This window comes from Sinocyclocheilus anshuiensis, unplaced genomic scaffold, assembly GCF_001515605.1.
Source record: "Sinocyclocheilus anshuiensis isolate Anshui unplaced genomic scaffold, SAMN03320099.WGS_v1.1 scaffold267, whole genome shotgun sequence".
NCBI lineage: Eukaryota > Metazoa > Chordata > Actinopteri > Cypriniformes > Cyprinidae > Sinocyclocheilus > Sinocyclocheilus anshuiensis.
In genome coordinates, this window is record NW_015552637.1 from 1,050,267 (window position 1) to 1,061,589 (window position 11,323).

The window sequence follows — 11,323 nt, forward strand, 5'->3', positions numbered from 1 at the left end:
CAAAAATCAGTGATATTGCCCCTGATTACACGTTGTGTCAGGAAAAAGAAAATAAAAAAGTGGTAACCCTCAACCTAAATAGTGCTCTTTCTGAAAAAAAATATATATATATATACTATAAAATCATGCACATTTTATAAATCTAACTGAATATACATACATACATTTACACACATATAATGTCATACTTGTTTATTAAAATTACATTGTCGGAGTATTTTTAGCTGTATTTTTATAGCTGCTTGTTTGACTGTAGTTGAGCTACTCTAACTTATGAGTGGCTTGTAGCTTTGCAGGCTTCAGTTTTAAAATAATTCCCTCAACAGTGTGTCATGCTTCATAGTAACAAATACTGTTCCATGACCCTGCAGGGTTTTTAGGAGACACAGTCCCGCTGCCAGAAGAGTCAACAGGGCTTCCACAGGGTAAGGCAACTCCTCTTCCCCTGCTTCCTGTTGGGCTGGCCAATTTCCGCTAACTGTATTTGGGCCTGGATTTTTCTCTGTTAATATTGGCAGAACCTCAAACAAATCAAGTATTCTCTCACTATTGGATGTTGGTAAAGCCACTGGGTGAAGAGCCATCCACAGCGGCTTCTGTATCAAGCCAGACAGGAAGTTTTATCCGCAAAGGGAAGGGAGATGCACTTTTACGCCTCAGAGGGCAGCACGTTTCCACAAAATGTTTTGGGAGTTGGTCGTAAATGTCAGACATTATTATAGAGAGCCACAATTAACTCGGACCAAACAAAAAGATCTGAGCTAATCATGATTCATATGCTGATCATATTCCAGTTGTTGACATTATATTTTAAAGAACAAGGCTGTCACTTGTCCTTTTGGGCCAGTGCTGCATTTCTACTGAAAATCGTACATCTTGTACATCAGTGTTTGGTTTTCTGTGATGAATTATACATTGTTGTTGTAAATTCTGCTGATTTGTCACCAAGATAATGTTGTCTAGCTGGCTAATACACATGTATGAGTTTTGTAAAAATGACAAAAATTACTTTACAAGAGACTTTAAGCATCTTATTATTAATGTTGAAAACAATTGTGCTGCAAAATATATTTTTTTCAGAATTCTGATACACTTTATTTATTTTTTATTTATTTATTTATAATTTTGATAAAGTTTAAAAGAACAGTATTTATTTCAAATAGAAATCTTCTCCAACATGAATTTCTTTACTGTCACTTTTGAACATTTTAATGCATCCTTGCTGAAAGTATCGATTTCTTAAAAAAAAAATTGTATTAACCTCAAACAGTTCAACTGTAGTGTAAATATAAAAAATATATAAAAATGCATTGCTAAAAGTAAAATTGATCATTCTTTTGTGAGGTCACTGAAAATGTGGACCCACTGGAACAGAATAGCATTCTACAATGTTTTGACATTGAAAAAAAGGCAGGTAGCTCTTTTTTTCAAGTATAGGTAACAAGAAAGCTGTTCCTTGTGGTTTATTTGTCACCTGATTGTTGACTTGAAGGTCAAGGGTGGGTGTAGTATATCTAGGAATGAATTTACTCCTGTATACCTACAGAATGTAATTCATCAAAGGTTGAGAAGTTAGTTTTTTATCCAATTCAGTGCATGCTATGGAGCCTATGTGTTAGCTTTTTCTTTGCAACACAAATAGAATGAAAAGCATTCCTTGTAGTAAATGAAGAGTCGCATGAATCGTGCACAGAGCACATATTGATTTATTGACGCGGAGGAAAATTGCTGTCATGTACATGCACCCACAGGGGACTAATGGAGGGTGGTTACAGATCTGGCATGCTGGCTGAAAGATGAAGGATGTGATGTCAGGGCTGTATTTGATCCAGGAACTGTGACATTACAAAGGTCACAATCTTGCCCTGCCCTACAGTAAGTAAAATGCCTCCAGGGGGATTGGCCTGGTTAAAATGACAATTGTGGAATTGTGGGAAGATTCCATTTATCCTTTCATCTTCTTCACTTGTTTCTCTCTCCCTCCCTCACATTCTCTGTCTTGGTCAGTATTGCGGTGGCTCTAAATTCCTCAGGGTGAATCATCTTTTACCCCGTGTCTTTCTGAATTTTGTCTTCCCGAAATTTCCCTGCTGCTCAGAGCCTTTTTGGCTCTCCATGAAAGAGTGAATGTGCGATGCCTTACTCACTTCCTGAAGAGTCACGCAGCATGAAATGACCCAACTCCAGTGATAATTTCCCGTGAAGCGCTGCACACACTGAAAAAATATTTGGTGGAGAAATAACTTTTACTCAGAAATTGCTAGTAAATTTCACAAATAATTATAAATGGTCAGTAACACATTCAATTAAACGTTAAATTCTAGAAAGACTGAAATAGTATTTTCTTGTAAAAAGTACTCCAGAAATTAGTTTGTTTTATTATAAAAATTACAGTGCATGCTTACATCTTGATGCACTACTATTATAGTTAACCAAAACTAAAACCACAAAAAAGTTTAATTTTTTTTACTTAAATATTAACTGAAATTTAAAAATAAATAAATTATTTAATGTATTATTTCATTCATTATTTCAGTTTTAATTTATAATGCCAAAAATAAATTAAATTACGAAACTAAATTAACTAAAATGAAATTAACTAAAATATATTTAGGTGTTTTCTTAAAAGCTCAAGTCAAATGGCTTGGTTCCCCCTTTAGGATTTTATGCCTGTGTTATTGTCTGGCAGGCAAAAATCGTTCATTTACTTTAAAAAGGTAATAGCGCAATTTAATTTATGCTCATAGCAAAAAATATATGGGCTGTTACCTGCAGAAGTTTAAAAGAAATGTAGTACTAATAATGTGATGCTTACCTAACAAACCTAGTTTGAACATTCAGGTTATTACTGATAAAATGCTTCAGAAACTTGAACTGCAATGTTTCTTGTTATTGTTACATGCTGTGCAGGACATTTAACAAAGTGCGTCAGAGCACAATGAAGGACTCTATACTGGCACATCTATCTGTGCCAGTTTCTCTATAGCGACACTATCCTTGAGGATGAATTTTACTGGCAAAGACTTCATTCTCCTCACATTGTGTTGCCCTTCACAGTTTATGTGCTTCTGCTCTTTTTTTCCTCATCTTTGATCTATCTAAAAGCAACGCACCAAGTTCTTCAAAGCCTGACCAAACTGATACAAATAGTAAGTAAATCCATATAATTCTTTGTCCTTTCTCTATAATACATTGCTCAATCTGAAAAGCACTAGATTGTGTCATTCAAATTCAAGTTTCAGTGCCCCTTTTAAGACACTCTATATACTCACATACTTTTCTGTCTTGTCATTATTAGGAAAATTCACAGTCACATGGTGAGAGTGACGGCCAAAAACACACTGAATCATAAGCGCTGTAGGACAACAGTGGCTCCAACCTGCTCTTTGCATCAAATGTGATTCAACACATATTACACATTCGAGTCTTTTTTATGTCATAGAGCAGTTGCACAGAACATTCCAGACTTTCCCGAAAGTCCCATTCACTTTTTGGAATGGACAAGGACTATAAAATTCAGACGTGACTATAAACTACAGATGTGAATTGATTGGAAAAAAAATCACATTATTGTGGCATATGAAAGCATTAAATCAAGTCAATATATATAATGAAATAATCCTTATTACGTATTATATGTGTGTGTGTGTGTGTATATATATATATATAAACAAGGGCTTAAGAATGATCAATGATGTTAAAAAAAAATTACATTATTTATATTATTATTAATAATGAAATAATCACTAAAGTAGCATTGAATTTACAGCCTTACTATAAATACAACGGACTTCTCAAGAATTTCGCCAGAAAACCTCTCTGACAAGTAGATATTTCAGAGAATGTTCTGGAACAAAATGATCTGGCAAATATGAGCGGCACTGCAGTTGATTCCTTCCAAATTCCTTCTCTGTGACTTTTACACAGACTTTTAAAACTAATCTGATCCACTTAAAAGCATTGCCAGCATTGGTCTAAATATCACATTCACTCCCATCATGTTGACAGAGGGTGGAGACTTTACTTTTTAACCACAGCTGAAAGGCCATGTCTTACAGATACTATAATCTCACTATCAGGAGAAAAAAAAAACTGCAGGGAAACTGGTATATTTTGAGTTCACTCTGCCAAACAAGTGCCACAAGGATCTCCGGCCCACTCGGATGAGAGTCAGGTATTTGAGTTATGCAGGGCAAGGGGAAAATAACACTCCTGCAGACTTGGTGCAATGAACCAATATGAAGGACGTCAAAGTAAAGCCACAGGTCAGAGGAAAGTGGAGACTTTTAAATGGGAGGCTGTGAGACCAGCAGAGGAGGAGGGCACAGTAAAAGGTCACAGTCACCCTGTATTGCAGCTCTTGTCAGTCTCTCTTAAAGACCTGTGCGCCACCCACCAGAAGACTCTAATAGGATTCGAGCTAAGAGCACAAAATGACAGAGACGCCTTAAAGCAATACCCAATAATGAATATTCTATCATAATTTACTCAACCTCGTCTTGTTCCAAACCCGCATACAAGGGGAGGTTTTTAATAATTTTGTGAGCACTCTTCTCACAGCCAATGTCATAAATGGAGCTTTTAAAGCTTTTGCATCCTTTTTAAAGGGATGCAAAAGCAATAGTTGACCAAAAATTTAAAATTTTAAGATTTACTTACGAGTTTGTTTCTTCATCTGAACAGATTTGGACAGATTTACCATTACATCACTTACTAATGGATCCTCTGCAGTCCAAACAGCTGATAAAAACATCATAATAATTCACAAGTAATTCATACAGCTGTTGTCCTCTCACATCAAAATGTTCATATTCATGATTCGTTTGTAAACAATGCTTGCACTGTGCATATTTCTCTCCTGATTCAGTGATGATGAAACTTTCACTGTATAAAGCAAATTTGCTGTATAGCTAGAGGACTCGCATTTGACCCAGAAGCAACAACGTTTATTACATACACACATGTAATTAACTTTACAAGACGTTATTTGATGGTCTGGCGTCATGTGGATTACTTGTGGATTGTGATGTTTTTATCAGCTGTTTGTACCATCATTCTGATGGCACCCATGCATTCACTGCAGAGGATCCATTGGTGAGCAAGTGATGTAATGCTAAATTTCTCAAAATCTATTCTGATGAAGAAAACTCATCTACATCTTACATGCCCTGAGGGTGAGTACATTTAGCAAATTGACAAATAGTTATTCTAAATGATAAAAATGATTTAGTCACAAATCAGGCATTCCATCTATTATGATCTTGCAAAGAAATGCTCAATATATATAATGTGAAAATCACAAATATTAGTGTGGTCCTCACACAAATAAGCTATCATATAGCTTATTTATGATGCTTTTGTGACAGGATATTCCTAGAAAATCGCCTTTATGTTCGTGGAATTTAAAAAAAGAAATCATACGGATTTGGTAAAACATGATGAGGGTGAGTACATGACGAAATAATTCATTTTTGGGTGAACTACTCTTTTAAAGTTTTAAACAAGGGAAGACGGGGAGGGGAGGTTAAAAGGAAAGGTGAAGAGGGAAAAAGGGAGGGGGGAAATCAATAACGAACAGCTCTGCAACACGAACATAATCAGAATGGCAGGGCGATGTATTATTACTCAGGATTAATATAGGCATTGGTGAGGTCGATTTAATTTACTGGGAAAAGCAAGAAAATAAATAAAACATGGAAAACAAATAGAGTCCTCATTCAAATTCATTAGAGGTTTTTGCGATGTCGAACGGAATTTTCCCGTTAAAGTACGAGTTAATGACAAGTTCATGTGCTCATTCTGGACACTATAAGTGCAGTATTTATTTTAATATTCATTTGTTAAAGAATATGGTTATAAAAAAAAGTGTGTTTTTTCTTTCTTTCACTACATTATGTGAATGGTAAAAGGGTGATTTGTAAGCGTGCAGTGTTACAACCACAAAGGTTAGCTTATGTTTTAATATACAACCTTTAGTTCCTGTACTTACATTTGATTGTTAGTGAGGCGTTCCGAGTGTTGATATCTCACTCCTCTTGTCTGTTTGGTTTTGCGGTGACTGTTTCGGCATGTTGCATTGTTGCACCACTAGGTGGCAGCAAGCGACTCTCTTTTTAAACGAGTCGATTAATCGTTCAACCGATTCGTTTAGGTTTAAACACACTGGTTAGGCTTGTTCGAGATGAACTACACTAGCCTGCCACCGGCTGGCGAGACGTCAAGCCCATAGACTGTAAAAAAAAAAAGATCGGAGGTCAAGCCAGACACTTTCAGCTCCTGGTAGTGAGGCTTGCGCGGTGTTTGCATACTCTATCACAGATTAAGTGAATTAAATGCAATATTTGTCAAATACACAGTCGTTTTTCAGAAACGTTTTCATGAGCAACAGAAACACTTTTTATATACTGCTTAATACAGCGCCATCTGTTCAAGAATAAAGTTCAATATAAACAAATACTATTTAAATACCAATAAAGTGGGGGTAAATATGCTTTTAACAGTATTTTTTTATAAACGTGACTTAATATAACATTGAGACTACAGTAAAAAGCTTTTACTGTTATAAAACACAGTGAGCATTATTGGAATTGAAGATGTTAAAATAAACCCGAAACACACGTCATCATTGTCATCACAGAATCTGACCAATGAGAATAAAGCGTGTTGTCATCGAGGCTCTCACAGCCGATTTTAAGCAACTGCAGTGCCTGACCTAGGCGGCTGGTCTCGTTTTGCTGTCCTGGTACTTTGATGGCACATGTGATCGTAAGGCAGCTGCAGCGCCGATCAAAGTCGGACAAATTTTCTAACCAGAATGCATTGCTTTTGTCAGGCGGCAGCTGATCTTTGTGGCGCCGCATGAAGTCAAACAAACCTATTCATTCTTCACATCTTTATGAGTGAATCATTGAATCATTTACTAAACTGTTTTGCTCAAAAACACATTCAGGAATTCGACTGCAGCACTATGGATAATTCATCTATAGCTTTGTTTGGAACTTTTGTTTTTATTTTGAGGCATTTACGCAATAATTAGCATTATAAATCTTGCAAAGTGTTGCTATATTTTGCTTTTTAAAAATGTACTGTAATTTGTGTTATTTTATCCTGGTATTAAATTACAAAAACTAGTAAACTACTGCAGGGATGTTTCTAATACAGCTGCTAAGAGATCCTCTCTTCTGACTACAGTAATCTTGTTCCAATTTTTTAATACTTTTTTTCTTCTTCCATTTGCAGAACAATAACACACAAAGTGACTTAAACAGCAACCCAAAACTTGCCTGTGGCAAGTGATATTGATATTATGGTCCTTCTTGCACATTTTGCAACACTTTTTAATTTGAAATGTCCAGTGAGTAGCACTAAAAGCATATTCAGATTAACGTGACAATGTTTTATTGTGCATGTTTTGTACATATCACAGCAGTCTTAGCTCTTTTATGGTGACTCATGTTTCACTGGACTTATACTCAAGTGTTTGCCATCAAAAGCACAGCTTTACCAGGTGAACTACCAAGCAAGTTTACTAAGAAAACCCAGACATATGGAGCTGATTATGTGATGTAAATATCAAAATGTATTAGTATACATTACAAAAAAGTTTGTAAGTGTTTTACTCACAGACACTACTGTTCATATCAACTGCACAGTGAACTGTATGTACATTTTGGAGTTTTGCAAAAATGTAGTTAGAGGCAGAGGTAATAGATGTAGGTTTCTCAATATTGACTTTTTGTTCAATGAGCTGTTGTATAAAAGCAATATCAACACTAATCACATACTTTCAGGGGCTCCTGCACCAGTCGAACAACTGCCATGAAGATGAATGGGAACACTAACAGATAGCTCTCTCCAGGTATTAGTCTTACATGAAACTGACTCGACATAAAATAACTTTGTTAATAATGTTTTGTTTTGAAAACATTTACATTTCAGTTATTCTGAACATTTAGAAGTGAAAATAAAACCCAGAAAGACCACACACATGTGACACTGGCCTTTTTTTCTACAGATGGCTGGGATTAATAGCCAGGCACAGTGGCCCAGTACCTGAACATTTGGAGTTGAAACTCACACCCTGCCACCCCATGACCGCATTACTCACCCACAGCCAAGCAAATAAATCAGAATAATGATAATAGTCAAATTTCAAATCAGCCAGAGGAAACGCTCCATGAAAGCACCAGCGATGACGAGCACATTTGGCTGTGTTGTCAGCAGCGGGCGATTTTCACGACGAGTGCTTAAATACACTGAACAAAATTATAAACACAACACTTTTGGTTTTGCCCCCATTTTTCATGAGCTGAACTCAAAGATCTAAGACTTTTTCTATGTACACAAAAGGCCTATTTCTCTCAAATATTGTTCACAAATCTGTCTAAATCTGTGTTAGTGAGCACTTCTCCTTTGCCGAGATAATCCATCCACCTCACAGGTGTGGCATATCAAGATGCTGATTAGACAGCATGATTATTGCACAGGTGTGCCTTAGGCTGGCCATAATAAAAGGCCACTCTAAAATGTGCAATAATTTTGTTCAGTGTAGGTGCGGTCCCACTCCTCCTCGCAGAGCTCAGCGCCTGGATTACTTCATAATCCACACCATATTATGGGGCTGGCACTAATTGAAAGATAAATTAGTTTATTTGGGTTAAATCCATCACCGTGACACAAACCCAAAGGAGAGTGAGGGGGGAGGAGAGATGAGAGCGCGAAGGAAAGCTGAAGACATTTGTATTAGCCAGCTGGATCAGAAGAAACGTCAGAGGCGAATTTATACGCGGGATAGCAGGTAATGTGTGAGAAGGAAGCCATTATATCCAAGGCTTATTTTCTTGCAGAAACTTTGAAGATAATTTTTGCCTGAACATCATGGCCAACATGTTGCTTGTGTTTCTACTAGCTTATTTTTTTGCAGGGTGTGCAACAGCCAAAGAGGGTTAGTGGTGTCTGAGCGCAGACGTAATGGCTGGACGTGCCACAGTCAGACACGGTTCACATTTTCCACTTTGTACGCTGTCTCTTATTAACAAGTGAAATGTGTTGAGCTTGCCTTACCACCAGCATGTGTGTAAGCGTGTGACCAATCAAAACTCCTTCATGGAAATATGGGAATGTAAATAGGAACAAAACTCAGATAAAGGCAGATAAAGCAGCGCTGAAATCAGTCCCTAAATATAACGGCTGAACTTGTGAACTACAGAGTCCGGTACAAAGCTTGAACTTTTGCGGTGAAAAGAGAACAGAAGTGGCATGGCTTTCTCATGCTTTTAAAGACACAGATGGAGTTTTTCAAAGTGGGCCACGTGACTCGTCCTACATCATAAATTCGCATGCACAGCATCTGTCTCTACTCCTGCCAAATGCTGAAACCACAGGTGCATTTTTCAGAGAAGAGTGAAATATTTCCACATCTAATAGTCCACATTTTTGGACAAATCGAGCATAGACCTGATTTCAATACAAATACAGCAAAAAAATCAAAATACAATCCATGAAGTTGAATACATTATGTACAAAATATTTTCATAGTATAATTTAGATGCATTCATTTACACACTTATTTTTTTTATTATTATTATTTATTAACATTCCATTGTTGTGTCTTCAGCCCCCGGTGGATTACAAGGTCTTCAGGAAGTAGAAGGACTCTATCATTTCCAAAAAAGGCCGCTTTTATGTTGGCTGGGACATCTTTGCTGAATTAAAAGGCAAGAACATGTATTAGAACTTTTTATTATTATTATTATTTCAAAATGGATATTTACCTAGAAGTTGATAAAAAAATAGCAAAAAAAAAATGGTATGGTAGTGTATATACATTTTGACCCTTTTTATGGAAAAAGTTCGAAATTTATTTTAAAAAATATAGGTACTTAGGTAATTAATAGTTAAAGGACACATTAAATTGATATAAAGTGGCAATAAAGACATTTATAATGGTACAAAAGATTACTATGTCAAATAAATGCTTTTCTTTTGATTTTGTATTCATAAAAGAAAAAAAAAATCTTTCCACACTTTTCCAGTCTTGCTTTACATATGTACAGTAAGAGACTTATTTAAAAAACCTAACCCTAACTTTTATATATTGTTTCAACAATTGTTGCAATATCACATATATACTGATTCATGATATACGATTCAAATATATTAAAACACACTCTTTAGAATTCATTCATAACATGTATGTTTTTTCTTACTTACAGATGCATGTTAAAATATTGGTATAATGCCTACTGAATGTCAGGGAGTCTCAGTCACTTCAGTCATGGCAGTCACCACAGTCACCAGACCCAATGCAAACCAGATCTCAATCACCACACTACTGATTAAGCCGGGCTCACACTACAGGATTGAAAGACTAGCCGAATCACTGTGTTGCTCTGTCGTTGTCTTGTCATAGCTGCGCGCATACTACACAACACAACACTAACGAGCTTGCGCACAATACAAAACATTCAGTGAAGAGGCGTTCCCGACCATCAGCCAAAATACATTTTCTCACATAAATTCTAGCGAGAAATTACAGCAATTATAGGCCATATCTTCAAGCATGGACGATCAACTGGCCCTTCAATTGGTCTGTACAGTTATTTTATCCGAAAGAAAGAAGAAGCCACGACAAAAGAGAATATGGCAGAAACAATGGCTTGGAAGACGTGGACAACAAGGACTGTCAGTACTGCAGAAAGAGTTGGAGGTAATTAAACAGTATACTATATTAAATATGATATATTATAATATAAATATGATATATTATATACTATATATTGTATACAATGAAATGTGGTATTATATACACAATCTATGAATTTGTTACATTTATTTCTAGTTAGTTGATTTGATTAATTTGTGGCTTTTTGTGCCTGTTCATAAAGATGCATGATAAAAGTGTTTATACCAGCTGCACTGTGATTGGCTAGATTAGTTCCACCTTGTCATTGTGTCGCTCACATTACGAGATCACGTAGCGATAATATCAAATAGTTTTGAAAATATCGTAGCGTCTGTGATAGCTCGAGACAGGTTCGGATCACGTTGCTGACCTGCTCATACTTAAAGGGGTCACATGATGTTGCTAAAAAGAACATTATTTTGTGTAATTATTGTTTATGCCCCACCTTTCTGAAACGCGCTGATTTTTACAAAGCTCATCAGTCTGAAAAGCAAGGAGCAAGGTGATTGGCCGAATACCTCAAGTGTGTGACGGAAATGTTACGCCCCTCACATACTGTTGACGCCGTGTCCCGGCCGGAGCGACGAGACAAAAACATTAAAACCCATTACAAACGAGGCATTTGTTGCATCCAGTGGG

The 11,323-nt window shown here is 36.4% G+C and overlaps 1 long non-coding RNA gene across 1 annotated transcript; it reads right to left on the reverse strand.

Annotated features, from left to right (window-relative positions):
- Positions 1-1,719: 1,719 nt before the first annotated feature.
- LOC107666782 (uncharacterized) lies at positions 1,720-8,174 on the reverse strand. The gene is made up of 3 exons (XR_001631719.1): positions 8,108-8,174; positions 5,990-6,230; positions 1,720-2,216 (listed from the first exon to the last, which is right to left on the reverse strand). It is a non-coding gene; the product is annotated as an uncharacterized LOC107666782 (long non-coding RNA).
- Positions 8,175-11,323: the final 3,149 nt, after the last annotated feature.